Source organism: Puntigrus tetrazona, chromosome 4, assembly GCF_018831695.1.
Source record: "Puntigrus tetrazona isolate hp1 chromosome 4, ASM1883169v1, whole genome shotgun sequence".
Classification (NCBI taxonomy): domain Eukaryota; kingdom Metazoa; phylum Chordata; class Actinopteri; order Cypriniformes; family Cyprinidae; genus Puntigrus; species Puntigrus tetrazona.
The window spans coordinates 16,551,086-16,566,275 of record NC_056702.1 but is presented as its reverse complement, the minus strand read 5'-3'; the positions used below and the strand labels follow the sequence as shown (position 1 = coordinate 16,566,275).

Here is a 15,190-nt window from a genome sequence, read left to right as displayed (position 1 = left end):
GGGTTCGGGGGAACCCGATTGTCCTGCTGGGACGATGGCGGCCGGGTATTCGATGGACTCGTGGGAGAAGTGGCGTCTCGTGTGCTTGGCGCCTCTTTCCGTGCAGGATATTGAGGATATCTTTCTTTTCAGAGAGTTGAATACGGGGCTATTGCTGATCAGATTGGGCATAGCCCTGGTATATCGACAAAATGAGAGAATGAGGGCAGCTGTCCACAGCCCCACAAAGTTACCAGGGAAAATTGATGTGGTGGACAGAGCTGTCGGGACTTTGGATAACATCATGGGGAAGCTCGAGGCTTTTTTCGGGGGATCAATTTGGGGACCACAATGGACAATAGAGTAGTTCGGGTAAATTTCTTACGACTACTCGCACCAAGCCTAAACAAATTCCATTCCTATCTGGTTTCGACTCCCTCTACCATGCACTGGCCTCGGCCAAGGCCACTGCTGGAAAACAACTCCCCCGGAGACGGGTCTGGATCAAGCGCTGCATCGACGGCTGCCAGAGAAGGATGGCTGATCGCCAGTGGAGGACCCCAACAAACCCAGACTTACATGTTGTCAAAGTGTCTAAACTATGTGCTTCTATTGCTGAGGTGTTTTTTTCCCGTTACCACACTGTGGTCTGGGTTGGCTTTTTTTTCTCGCCTCACCTCTCGTCATGTAATGCTGTACTTCTTTATTTCTGTCATCCCGTCATGTCTACCCCCATCTTGTATCTGTATGTGGATGGGATGATGGCCAAAGCATCTCGCTACACGTCATACTACGTATGTCTGTGTATGTGACAAATAAACTTGATTTGATTTGATTTGAGGAGTTGATCTGCGTGCTCACGGTCGCCTGCGGCGATGGTCAAACTATGTTTGGCATATCGACGGATATGATAAGTTAATATCTTACGGAATATGTATAAATGGATGCATTGCTGGGTTCTCCAGAAAAATGATCTGTCTTGAAGCGTACAAAATGAACAATGACCCACAAGTAATTACCTACAACTGTTGGTAAGAATAACAGATTTCCACAAAGAATTCGCATTGACCATGGAACTGAAAATATACATTTAGCAGATATGCAGACATTCTTTAGAGACAATGTGAGTGCAGAATGTGTCACTCTTGGTCCAAGCGCTGGGAACCAGAGGACTGAACGATGGTGGACCACATTGAAAAGCCTGTGCATACAATTTTGGATGGAGCATTTTGACCAACTTAAAGAAGATGGACACTTTGTTGGTACTTTTATTGACAAATCTCTCATCCAGTTTTGCTTCCAACATTTTATACAGGTACCTCATTTTATTCACTTTCAGAGATGCTTTTACTTTAATTATAACTTAATATTTATTGATGTAGACTAAAATGTGCATTTTAATTCATTTAGCACAGGGGTGGGCAATTAATTTCTATCAGGGGTGTTACGGCCCATGCGGTGGCCGCACATTAAACGATCAGGTGAGAAATACACAGTACACTAATCTATATTTATTCATTTTGTTTAAATGGTTCATTATTAGTATTTGAAATAAGACTCATACACAGTTTGTTAGTTTATTTATTTTAAAGCAGTTAACCGTTTGGGTGCACACAAGTTGGTTTACTGTGTTTATTTTGTTTAATATATATTTCTTTGAGTTAAGTTACCATGTCGTGGGTGGTGTGGAGAGTGGTGGAGGTATCGGCTGTTCCTTTGTGAGGTCCGGCAGTTTAAAGGGCGACCCGCCACCACGGCTGCTCTTTTAGTTCCGCCGGCTTGTTCCATCCAATCTTATTTTTTTTTCTTTTTGTTATATTTCTTTCTCCGTTTATGATTTATCTAAGCAATTATTTGTTATGAAATGATTTGTTGTTGTTAGATTTATGTAAATATTTAAAATATTGATTTCCTGTGTTTCCCTCCTTGTTTCTAATGGATTAGTCCTTTTGTATATAAGTGCTCTGTCATTTTGGGGTGGGGTTGGCTTGAGTTGGTGTCGTCTTTGAGTTGCCAGTAGTTATTTTTGATTTATAAGGCCTGCTTATTGATTTGATAATTCTGTGTGTTAATATATATTTTTGGCTTTTTATTAAAAGCATTTTTTTTCTTTCCTTTAAACTTTGTTTGTGCTGGTGTGTGCCCTTACAATTTTAAAACCTGGTGTGATCCCTCACAAGGGGCCACATGAGAAACTAGAATTGTGTCGAGGGCCACCAACTTTTTTTCATTGTAAAATGCTCTAAATTAAATATTTTGAATAACTGGTACTGATAATCAGAAGATTAACACACTTTGTAAATATTTATATTAGGTTATGTGAAATTATGGTGTATAGGTTAAAAAAGAAAACAAAATCATTCTTGGCGTTTTCTCTTGTGTTTGATGCACGCGACCCCATCAGCTTCCGGTTCCGGTAGCGTGGTTTTGTGTTTGAGCTCCGTAGTTTTGACTACTAATCTTCGGTTTTTTTCGTGATACATAAACACTATAACCGATTTATTCTTTCTCTGACCAAGAGTAAACATACTTGCTTTATCTCTTACATCGAATCGCTTCCAAAAGTTGTATATTTGACAGTTTTTTCCATTTTCAAGATCACCTGCTTCTAGCTTGTAGCCCGTTAGCACCACTAGCGCGGCTATCACAACACAGCGCACATCACAACACAGGGTTTACTAAATCCACAACCTAACCTCTGTCGTCTTTAATAATGTCGACTGCTTGTCTACCTTTGAGTGCAGGGGAGGACTCACTCGAGCTGCACTTGCTGGTGTCGGAGCTGGAGGCTATGGAGAAGCAGATCGGCGTTCTCCAGCTGAAGCAGGCCCAGCTCAGGAAGCGGATAGCTTTGCTTGAAACTTCCGCTCTGAGGCCCGTGCTTCCAAGGTTAGTCGCGCGCGCGACACTAACACCTCCCCATCACCTCGACTCCGTGTGCTTCTCTGTCCAGGCTCACTGCAACCAGGTCCCGGGCCGCTCGGGTGTCGTTCACCCCGATGCCCGGGCACCGGGATCCCTCCTGGTTGCAGCCGCGACGACCGCGAGCCCGAGCCCGAGCCAGAGCCTCCCCTCCGCCTGCCTTCGAGATCTCGGCGCAGAACCGCCGCCACCCTCTGCGAGAAGGATCCTGAGGCTGTCATCATCGGTGACTCCATCGTCCGACACGCCCGCGCCACCGCGGTTAAGTATAAGGTTCGAACACACTGTTTTCCAGGCGCTCGTGTTAAGGATGTCTCTGCACAGGTGCGGAGATCGTGACCGAGCTCACCGGCGCTGTGGTCGCGTGCATGCGGGGTGAACGACATCCGCAGCGGCAGTCTGAGGTTCTGAAGAGGGACGTGAGGAGCCTGGTGGAGGGAATCCGCAGCGCCGCGCGCCGAGACGCAGATCATCATGTCGGACCGCTTCCCACGCTCCGTCATGGAATAGAAAGGTTCAGTAGACTTTTTGGTTTCAATGAATGGCTGTCTTCATATTGTAAAGAACAGAAGCTGCTCTTTGTTGATAATTGGGATTCTTTCTGGAAGCGTCCTAGGTTCTTCCGTGCGGATGGTCTGCATCCCAACCGTGCGAGCAAAGCGTCTCTCGGACAACATCTCCACCGCGCTACACTCCATTTGACTAGTAAGTAACGAATCACACAACAGCAGCTTTGACAATATGACATGTAATGTAAATGTTAGACCGAGAGTAAGATTACCCACATAGAAACTGTGTCTGTCCCGCGAAAAATCAGATATATCAGGAAATCCGCACAGGCCTTAGAAATAACCTAGTCACGATCAAAACAACAGTTAAAACCGGTAAACAGAAACAATATTTAAAGTTTGGTCTCCTAAACATCCGATCACTGGCGCCGAAATCTCTCATAGTACATGAACTAATTACAGACAAAAAGTTTTTGCGCGCTCTGCCTGACTGAAACATGGCTGAAACCTAACGATTACATCAGTTTAAATGAGTCGACTCCATCAGGGTACTTATATAAGCACGAGCCCCCGCCGGTCAGGTCGAGGTGGAGGTGTTGGAGCTATATATCGTCAGGAGCTAAATGTTACTCAGAGAACTGGAATTAGCTATAACTCTTTTGAACTGCTTGATCTTAATGTTACGCTTATGGATGCTACAAAGAAATCTCTGTTATCTCTTTCTCTTATCTCTTTGTATAGACCACCAGGACCTTATGTAGATTTTCTTAAGGAATTTGCTGATTTTATTTCAGACTTAATAATTAATAAAGACAGAGCACTTATTATCGGTGATTTCAACATTCATGTTGACGACCCAAATAATACAGTAGGAGCTACTTTCACAAATTTATTAACATCTTTTGGGCTAAAGCAAAATGTAATCGGCCCAACTCACTGCTGTAAGCATACATTAGATTTAATTATTTCGCATGGCATCGATGTTTTAGACCTAGATATCTTACCTCTAAGTGACGATATCACTGATCATTTCCTCATATCCTATAAACTTTCTGTAAGTGAGATTAACCGAGCCGCACCTCGTTACCAACTGGGTAGAACCATTATCCCAACCACTGTAGATAAATTCACAAATAACCTACCAGATCTATCCGACCTGCTCCGCAAACCTGAGAAAGCAGATGATCTTGAGCAAATGACCAGCAGTATGTGCAGTATCTTCACTCGCACATTAGATACTGTCGCTCCCATCAAGTTAAAACAGATTAGAGAGAATAAAAGTGTACCATGGTACAATAGTCATACACACTCTCTAAAAACAGCTACTCGTTCACTAGAACGTAAGTGGAGAAAGACTAAGCTAGAGGTTTTTAGAATTGCCTACAAGGACATTATGTGCACTTACAGACAGTCACTAAAAGCAGCCAGAGCCGAGCACCTCCGTAAACTCATTGAAAGCAACCAAAACAATCCGAGATTTTTATTTAGCACAGTGGCTAGATTAACAAATGATCGGTCAGCAACAGAACGCTGCACACCCTCTCTCAGTTAAGTAGCAATGACTTCATACAATTCTTCACTAATAAAATAGATAATATCAGACTTAAAATAACAGAAAATCAACCCTTAACTTTGTCCTATAGTCCAGCCTCACTCAGTACCCAGCAAATTCAGTTACAGTGTTTTTGCAACCATAGGACAGGAAGAGTTCAATAAACTAATCACTAAGTCTAAATCTGCCACATGTGTATTAGATCCTATTCCAACTAAATTTCTGAAAGATATATTACCAGCAGCTGGTGAACCTCTTCTAAATATTATTAACTCCTCCCTATCGTTAGGTCACGTACCCAACCCATTCAAATTAGCAATTATTAAGCCTATGATCAAAAAACCACAACTTGATCCTAATGAACTATCTAATTACAGACCGATATCAAATCTCCCATTTATATCAAAAATATTAGAAAAAGTTGTGTCAGCGCAGCTATGCTCCTTCTTACAGATGAATGATGTCTATGAGGAGTTTCAGTCAGGTTTTAGACCGCACCATAGCACAGAAACCGCATTAGTTAAAATCACTAATGACCTGCTCTTATCCTCCGACCGAGGGCTGCGTCTCGCTACTCGCTTTATTGGATCTCACTGCTGCATTTGACACTATAGATCATAATATTCTCCTGAGCGTTTAAACACCGCTGGTGTACAGGGACAGGCTTTAAAGTGGTTTAAATCATACCTATCAGACCGTTATCAATTTGTAGATATAAACGGAGACCGCTCTACTACAATGCCCGTAAAGTGTGGTGTGCCTCAAGGATCAGTTCTAGGCCCCTTACTGTTCTCTATATACATGCTGCCCTGGGGAACATTATTAGGAAGCACAGGGTTAATTTCCACTGTTATGCAGATGACACACAGCTATACATTTCATCTAAGCCTGATAAGTTATCAGAAATGTCTAAATTAACAGAGTGTGTTAAAGACATAAAAGACTGGATGACTAGAAATTTTCTTCTATTAAACTCTAATAAAACAGAGGTGCTCCTTATCGGACCAAATTCATGTTTGCAGCAAATTTCTGAGCTCAAACTACAATTAGATGGATGTGATATAAACGTTACTCCGACAGTTAAAGACTTGGGTGTGATATTGGACAGCAACCTGTCCTTCGAACACCATATCACTCATGTTACAAAATCTGCCTACTTTCATCTTAGAAATATTGCTAAACTCAGACACATGCTCTCTCTCTCAGATGCAGAAAAGCTAGTTCATGCATTCATGACATCTAGACTGGATTACTGTAATGCCCTGCTCGCTGGTTGTCCAGCATCTTCAATAAACAAGCTTCAGTTAGTGCAGAACGCAGCCGCTCGAGTTCTTACCAGGACAAGGAAATATGATCACATAACCCCAGTTTTATCCTCCTGCACTGGCTGCCTGTTCATTTTCGGATTGATTACAAAGTACTGTTACTGACCTACAAGGCTCTAAATGGTTTAGCCCCATTTATCTGACCAGCCTTCTGTCTCGCTACAACCCGTCACGCTCTCTAAGATCTCAAAACTCAGGGCTCCTGGTAGTTCCTCGTATAGCAAAAGTCTACTAAAGGTGGTCGAGCGTTTTCACATTTGGCACCTAAACTTTGGAATAACCTTCCTGCTAATGTTCGGGGATCAGACACACTCTCTCAGTTTAAGTCTAGGCTAAAGACATATCTTTTAGCAAAGCATACTCGTAAAGATTAACAGAAACCTATGCTACAGTACATCGTGATTCCCAATAGTATGAATGGCCGCTACTCTAATTATCCTTTTGTCTCCACCTCGGGATGTACATCCCGAGGCATCTAGTTACCGAGCCTCTCCAGTGGACCCAGTGAGAGATGACCTTCCTGCGATGACGTCGAGGAAAACTCAACCTTCTGTCTGGACTAAATCTATCTTGGACTTTCTACATTGTAATTCATCCAGCTGTTTTGTAACGCATCCTGTTGTGTGGTGACTTGCTTATGTCTGTGGAACGATTTGCTTTTGTCTTGTAATAATTTGCTTTTGTGAAGCTGCTTTGGAACAATAGCCATTGTAAAAGCGCTATACAAATAAACTTGAATTGAATTGAATTGAATTGAATCAGTGCAATTTATTTTTAACTTGTTAATCTCCATGAAAAATAAATTGTAATGTTTTCCACCTCATGTTACCACTTCAGTCAGAATAATCCAATCTGTTCTGGGCTTGAACAAGGGCATTGAAATCTGGCGTAATGTCTGAAGTTGCTATGCGAAGAACAGCTGAGAGGTGGTCATCAGTAGAGGATCTGTGTTTGGATTTATTGAATTTCATAACCGAAAATGTCTGTTCACAATGATAGGTAGATCCAAAGAGGACTAGGATCCTCTGAGCATGCCTCCTCAGGAGTGGAAAGTTCTCCTCTTTGAGGGAAGAGTAAAAGTCCAGGAGTGAGACTGACCTAAAGTGATCTGCCAGAAGTGAGTCAGACTGCAGATCAATGAGTTCCATCTGAACTTCACTTGGTGCATCATCCACACTGCAGTTGAAGGGAGAAGAAACCATTTGCATTTCACTCTCAAGAGTTTTGATATCTTGAAATCGCCTTAAACTCTTCATGCAATGCTTCTAACATGGTTCCCATATGGAAAAGTTTTGTTAAAAACCACTGTGATTCTTATATGTTTCAACAGAATATTGTAAGGGACTTATATGTTGCAGAAATCACATATATAAAATGCATAATATTTCTGTATTTACTATCATATATGTTATATATGTCCTGCATATGACTGAATCCTTATATATTTCCAAGATGTAAAAATATAGGGAAAGAATGCTAATTTAATATGAATGCCAGCCACATCTCTTGTGAGGCATATAAAACGCTGCAGATGCACAGAGCACCAGAGTGGCCACACAACAACAGTTTATTTTCTCAGGCAATCCATCTCAGACAATTGTGGAACACTCAACATTATTTATTTATCCAACACACTTATACTTAATTTAGATTTCAAATTTACACATAATATACAAAATTGTAACATACCTATAAATTAAAACGGTCAATTTCTATTGTTACCTATTATTACCTATAAAGCCCTGAATGGTTTAGCTCCTCAATACTTGAGCGAGCTCTTATCACATTATAGTCCTGCACGTCCGCTGCGTTCTCAAAACTCTGGCCATTTGATAATACCTAGAATATCAAAATCAACTGCGGGCGGCAGATCATTTTCCTATCTAGCACCTAAACTCTGGAACAATCTCCCTAACTCTGTTCGGGAAGCAGACACACTCTGCCAGTTTAAATCTAGATTAAAGACACATCTTTTTAACTTAGCCTACACATAACACACCAACACACCTTTTATTATTCAAATCCGTTAAAGGATTTTTAGGCTGCATTACTTAGATTTGCTGGAACCGGGAACACTACTCCTAAAACACGATGTACTTGTGACATCGTAAAAAGAATGGCATCTACGCTAATATTAGTCCTGTTTCTTTCTCAATCTGTTTTCACAGTTTGTATCCAGACTAGATGGTGGATCAGCACCCAGAGATTATGTTCATCAGAGACCAGAACACCTAGATGCGCCCGTCGACAGATCACCAGATCCTGATGCACACACACACGCACACACTAAGTCATTTACACTACCTGACACAGCAGCGTTTAAAATTGAACTGGAAGTTAAGTGCTGGGCGTCCGGTCAGAGGAGAACTGACCCCAACTGAGTCTGGTTTCTCCCAAGGTTTTTTTCTCCATTCTGTATGCATGGGGTTTTGTTTCCTTGCCGCTGTCGCCTCTGGCTTGCTTGGTTGGGGACACTTAACTTCTAGTGACTATCGTTGAATTGACTACAGAGACCGTCTCTGCATTTAATAAGAAATTGGTCACTTTCGTCATTATACATCCCTGTCATTATACATCCCTGTCATTATACTGTACAGTGCTTTGATGCAACCTGTGTTGTTAAAAGCGCTATATAAGTAAAAATGATTGATTGATTGATTGATATATATATATATATATATATATATATATATATATATATATATATATATATATATATATATATATATATATATATATATATATATATATATATATATATATATATGTGTGTGTGTGTGTGTGTATAAATTCTTTTCACAGGTTGTGTGGCTGAAGTCTCACTTCTCAGTCCTGTAAAAGTTTGTCATTAGCTCTACAATCATCAAACAATATCCTGAGAGAGCTAGACCTGAGTTACAATGACCTACAGGATTCAGGAGGGATGATTATTTTCGAAGTACCAAATAATCCAAACTCTAAGCTGGAGATATTGAGGTTTGGGTTTTACATGCTTATTTTATTTCACACTTTTTCACACTGTTAGAGTTAATTCAGTATGCAACTACTTTGTTCTTCTTGTTCAGATTGTCCATCTGTAATCTCACTGCTCACTCTTGTGGGAGTTTATCATCAGTTTTAAAATCACTAAACTCTGTCCTGAAATAACTGGACCTGAGTAACAATGACCTGCAGGATTAAGGAGTGAAGCTACATTCTGAAGGACTGAAGAGTCCAAACTCTAATGTGGAGGTACTGAGGTAAATGGCTGTCCATAAAATACCATAATTAACAAAATGCTACTACAATAAATGACCATTAAATTTTGTAAACAAATGTTTATTCTGCTTTCAACGCAATGCCAGAACAATAAACAAAAACATTTACATGCATTTTGTCATGTTTATACAGTTGTCTGTTGATATGGATTATATTAAAAGTGAAATAGCAAAATGGCCTGAAACAATTACTAAACAAACTGCGAAACTGCTGCTTTTTCAAGGATTGCACAACATTTAGGAGCTGGGTTTAAACACCTGCCAATGAGGTGATAACATTGCTGTTTTTGTAATTAAACAAACAACTTTCACTATAGGCTACTCTCTCGTGCTTTCTATCTCTCTTTCTCTTTCACACAATTTTATATTTTCAGAGAGAGAATTCTACTGTGAGCTTTAGATAAATAAAACTTAGATCTCTCCTCACGTGGTACCCACCCCAGTACTTTCCCTATGTACTTTCTCAGTGAGTCCATAGCTGAACTGTCACATGCCACCTCCCCTACTGGGTAGGATGTGATCTCCATATTGCCTTCTCTCTTGTGGGGGAGCATGACACTGTCCCAACACTACTGTCTTGAAGACTTCCACTTATATGGAGGCTCTCCCGATTGTGGAGAGCGAAGATGATTATGAGGGCGAAGGTTCATTTGGTTGTGATGCTGCCCTGTCAAAATTTGGCCTCTGAGGATTCGTGACGCAGTTCAGCAGTGGTGGCATTTGTTTAGGGACCCGTACGACACACTCAAGAAGATGTTGAAAAACACAACAAAAAGAGTCTAGTAACTTATGGTAACCGTTGTTCCCTGATGGAGGGAACAGAGATGTTGTGTCCTTCCTGCCACAACAACTCTGAACTCCCTCTTTTGATGTAAAAAAGGGGCTTTATTTATACAATTTATTGTTATTTATGCTACTTATAATCTGAATCTTTGCTGATGGCCTTTCATTTTCTTTCTCTTTTTTGTCTCAATATCTGTCTTGTTTCCTGTTTTAGCAAATACTCTCCTCTGTGCTCAGGCTCAGCATGCCTACATTGCCTGTAAAGTAGACCTGTGCTGAATGGTTAATTCAAAATTAAGTGTAACTATGCAATAATCTAAGAAATATAGAATTGAATAATTAATAAAAAAAATTAAACTGGAAAAAAGTAAATCATTGTGTTGAAAATCTCTTGTAAGAGAGGGGTGCAGCAAATTACATTAGACGTTTTGTTTTAAATCTTATCTTTAAATTTTTTTTACTACTTTGTTGAAAAATGATTTCAAGAGCAGTACCACTATTGTTTGTGTGAGAGATCAAATGCTTTACCTTTGTATTTACATGTAAGATATATAATGTCCAATCATTTAGGGGAATATTTGTTTCTTCTTGATAATTCCAAATTAGCACAAATTTACCTTTTTTCCTAAACAATCAGAAACAATGAGTTCAATATAAAGAAGGTACAACAAACTAATGTCACTTAAACTGTTGTTGTATGTTTTGTAGGTTGTCTGGTTGTATGGTGACGGAGGAAGGCTGTAATTATTTGTCTTCAGCTCTGAGTTTTAACCCCTCACACCTGAGAGAGCTGGATCTGAGCTACAATCATCCAAGAGATTCAGGAGTCAGACTGCTCTCTGAAAAACTGGAGGATCCAAACTGTTCACTCAACAAACTCAAGTATGTCAAGGTGTTTTTGGTTTCAGTATCTTTGTAAGTTTATATGAGTTTTGAGAGAATACAACATTATTAAGGATTTAAAGAGCATTGGTAAGTAAGTAAATTATTGTCTACTGTCTAACAACAAAACAGCATAATTTAATTCCCTAACTGGCCACAAAACAGGAACAGATAAAATGCAACAGAAATGCCAATCAAAAAATATAGATTCATGATAGTATAAAATTATATTTTAAATTGCAAACATTACTGTTTAAATGAAAGAACAAAAATGCTCCAACTTTCATTATACAAGTTAAATGCTGGAGTGACTATTACAGTAAATTAGTTGACATTATCCCAGAATAACCCTTATGCACTGTTTTTTGGGGTTGATGCTCCCAAAGAAGGTTAAATTGAAAGACTTACAAATTTTTTCACAGTGTATTTTATTGCACATCAGAGTCATCAAAAATATGAAATAATACAAATGGAAATTATGTGCTCACCAAAAAAGGGAAGCAATCAATCAATAATAAAAAAGCATATTAACTTGACAAGAAGAATAATTACTTTTTTGTTGATCTTACTCTTACAAAACCCAGTGGAAAAAGGTCTTTTGGATTCTTTATTTTTGTTTTATGATAGAAAACTGTACATTTTCATGTTTTATAAAAGTCTAATTTAGCAAGTGTTTTTTTTTTTTTGTAACTGTCACTGAGCCACCACTGGGCCCACTTGTTTTAAACAGTAAAATCTTAGTGCAAACCTTAAGTAATCATGAAAAATATATACAGGTTATGAATATAACCATGGTTCCTTGAGGGGATGAGACACTTCATCTGAAAATGCTATGGGAATTGCCTTCTGTTTGACCATGCTCTGAATCTGCTGTAGAATCTGTCCAATGGAAGGGCGCAATATCATAGAAGGGTGACAGCACATAAAAAGACTTTTTAGGACATTACCCTTATGCCCTCTCTTTTTGAAACGCTTATAAGTGACACAGAATGGAGTTTATAGAAAATCCGAAATAGCAGATAGTCTCTTGTAAAGAGTAGGGTTGATGTAGAGTGCTAGCACATACAGTTTGAACCAGTAAACCAAAAGAAGACAAAATAAATCTAAATTCTACTGGAAACAATGTCAGTGTTGGCAACTGCATTTTATTTACTGACTAAATGTGTCTGTGTGTGTTTTCTAGTGTTGATCATGGAGGGGAATCAAGAATTACAGCAGGATTCAAGAAATGTACTTCCACATACACACACACACACACACTTTGTTTTACTATACTTGTGAGAACTTTGATAGACTTATAGATATTTGATCCCCAAATATAGATAATATGTATTTATGTAAAAGAGGAGTCATAATCGCTAGAGCCTACCCAACTAAGCAAACTAGATTCAGCAGCGGCAAGGAACCACAACCCCATCTGTGACAGAGAATGGAGTAAACTAAAATTTGGGAGAACCAGGCTCCCGCTTCTGGCTGATAAAATTAACACAATCTAAAAATTCTTTAACAGGTTTAAAATAATAGAAGCATATAAGTGTGTTCTGTGTAAGCCAGGTTAAAGAGATGGTTCCTTAATTTATATTTAATCTGACAGAGTGTGTTTGCTCCCGGAACACTGTTAGGGAGTTTGTTCCAGACTTTGGGTGCTAAATAGCAAATGATCTGCTGCCCGCAGGTATTATTGTCACGCATGTGGTAAGCACGAGAGTTTTAATCTACTAGGAGAAGAAATAAACAATATAAATGCAGGCAGGCAGTCAGGCAGGACAAAATCACACGCACATAAAGACGAGATCGGACAAACAGAACTGAAATCACAGGACTTAAATACACCCAGTAAATGATTAAATTAATCACACAGCTGAAGACAATAAACTAAATTAGGTCACACGGAACACATGGCACATGACAAAAACAATGAAAAAAGTCCAGAGACGTGACAATTATCAAATGGCCAGAGTTTTGAGAACGCAGACTATAATGTAATAGAAGCTCAAGTGTTAAGGAGCTATACCGTTCAGGGTTTGTTAAGTAATTAACAAGATTTCAAAATCTATAAAATGTTTGATAGGGAGTCAGTGAAGTGACAGAACCAATATGGTCATACTTCATAGTTCTAGTAAGAATTGGGAAGACTAAGCTGCTGCGTTTTGGACCAGCTGAAGTCCATTTATCAAACGTGCAGAATAACCACCAATAAAGCACTACAATAATCTAACCGTATGAACATTTCTGCGTTTGACGTTGAGAGCAAAGGTTGTGATTTGGATATAATTTTAAGATTGAAAAATGCAGTTTTACAGATGCTGGAAACATTTTCAAAGGAAAACTTGCTATCAAATAGCACACCTAGGTTCCTAACTGATGATGAAGAATTAACAGAGCAGCTATCAAGTGTTAGACAGTGTTCTAGGTTCTTGGGGTTTCTAGGTCCAATAATTAGCACCTTTGTTTTGTTTTAGTTGTTTTTTTTTTCAGAATTTAGCATGAAAAAGTTGCAATTTATTATTAACTATGCATTCTGTTAGTTTCTCAATTTGGTGTTTATGACCGGGCCCTGAATAAATATTGAGCTGCGTATCATCAGCATAGCATTGAAATCTAATGTCATGTCTCCTGGTAATATCTCCCAAATGTATCATGTACAGTGTGAAAAGTAACGGCCCTAGTACTAAGCCTTGAGATACTCTCTAGTCAAGAGAAGGATGTGCGCTGAGATCCAATAGCACTTATAACAAGATACAACCACGCTCAGATGATAGGAGCTCACATTTAACCATCTGGTTAACCATCTTACCAGCTGGTAAGATAATAATAGCAGAAAGTATTTTTCCTATTATAGTTTACAAAACACAGCAACTGCAAGCCGCTTGCTGGCATTGCTACGTTACAGTACATAAAATTTCCCTTACCACATAAACAGAGGTAAGAGATGGCTGATAGGATGATGGCGAATCACTTAAAGAACCTGAGCACCACCAGAAAACCAAATGTTGCGAAATGTGTGGCAAGTCGTGCGCACTTCGTAATAGAGTAGGCTATGTATGATCGCAAACCTCCCTGATATTAGGCGCTGTTTTTAAATTACAGCACGTGAGAAACCATATAAAGAAAATACGCCAAAGCAAAGTACCCCCAAACCCACCTACCTTAACGTGATTTTGAGGGTCTCCCATAGCAAATTCAATGCCAAGGGCCCAGATTTTCTAGCTCTGCTCACAAGTATAGCAAAACAAGCCCACACATTACACACACCAAACAGCTGCAGTGATTATTGTTGTGTTATTAATGTCGCTGTTCTTGTGTTCAGATGCATGTTTTCTGACACTGGATCCAAACACAGCACACATTGAACTAAGTCTGTCTGAGGAGAACAGAAAGATGACTCATGTAAAAGAGAAACAGCCGTATCCTGATCATCCAGATAGATTCTATGAGTTTCCTCAGGTGTTGTGTAGAGAGAGTGTGTGTAGACGCTGTTACTGGGAGACTGAGTGGAGTGATCGAGTGGATATATCAGTGTCATATAAGAACATCAGAAGGAAGAAAGACAATGACAAGTGTTCGTTTGGATTTAATGACCAGTCCTGGAGTTTGATCTGCTCTCCTGTCAGATACGTATTCAGACACGATAACATAAAGTCTGTTCTCTCTGTGAAGCCCATCATCTGCAGAAGAGCAGGACTGTATAATATCTACAGAGTAGGAGTGTATGTGGATGAGAGCGCAGGAACTCTGTCCTTCTTCAGCGTCTCTGACACAATGAGACTCATCCACACAGTCCAGACCACATTCACTCAGACACTCTATCCTGGGTTTAGTGTTTATTTTTCGGAATCATCAGTGAAACTGTGTTGATGAATCAGAAGAGACTGATGAAGTTCTACCCACAATGCTTTGAGGTTCATGATAAATCAGTAACATTGACACATAATTATCAATTATTAGTCTCTTCCTGATATTGCTGCTGCTCAGCTTTGG

General features: G+C 39.5%; 1 pseudogene; it reads left to right on the top strand.

Annotated features, from left to right (window-relative positions):
* Positions 1-2,692: 2,692 nt before the first annotated feature.
* LOC122342887 lies at positions 2,693-15,055 on the top strand (annotated as a pseudogene).
* The last annotated feature ends 135 nt before the right edge of the window (positions 15,056-15,190 follow it).